The sequence below is a fragment of the Octopus bimaculoides genome, chromosome 3, assembly GCF_001194135.2.
Source record: "Octopus bimaculoides isolate UCB-OBI-ISO-001 chromosome 3, ASM119413v2, whole genome shotgun sequence".
Lineage (NCBI taxonomy): Eukaryota > Metazoa > Mollusca > Cephalopoda > Octopoda > Octopodidae > Octopus > Octopus bimaculoides.
Window position 1 is genome coordinate 11,937,166 of NC_068983.1, and position 564 is coordinate 11,937,729.

Here is a 564-nt window from a genome sequence, read left to right on the forward strand (position 1 = left end):
GGCTTCTTTCAGTTTCCGTCTACCAAATCCACTCACAAGGCTCTTGTCGGCCCGAGGCTATAGTAGAAGACACTTGTACAAGATGCCACGCAGTGGGACTGAACCCGGAACCGTGTGGTTCGTAAGCAAGCTACTTACCGCACAGCCACTCCTAAAAACATATTCTAGTCCCTGACCATCACCATTTTTTTTCATGCATAGTGTTTGCAGGACTTCATTATTCAATTCGTCCTGACAATTTTGTAAAGAGGTTGGGTGTGACACGAACGAGATTTGGCTACTATTTCTAGCAGGTCAGTGATTATTTAGGCTCGTAGGCTTGTAGATTGTCAGCTTGGCAGTTCTTCATAGATATGCTTTCTCTTGTTCCAAATGTGGGAAAAACAAAATTATTTTCTAATTCAGCAGACCTACTAATAAAACTCAGTGTATTTCTTTTGAAGACGATGCTAACATGGTCGAATTTCTCGTCATGAATTAACAGAACCGTGATGCTTTGGGACATTCTCTTACGAAAATTTGGATAAGTGGATCTCTTGTTAATGATATATCACCTTAGCCATT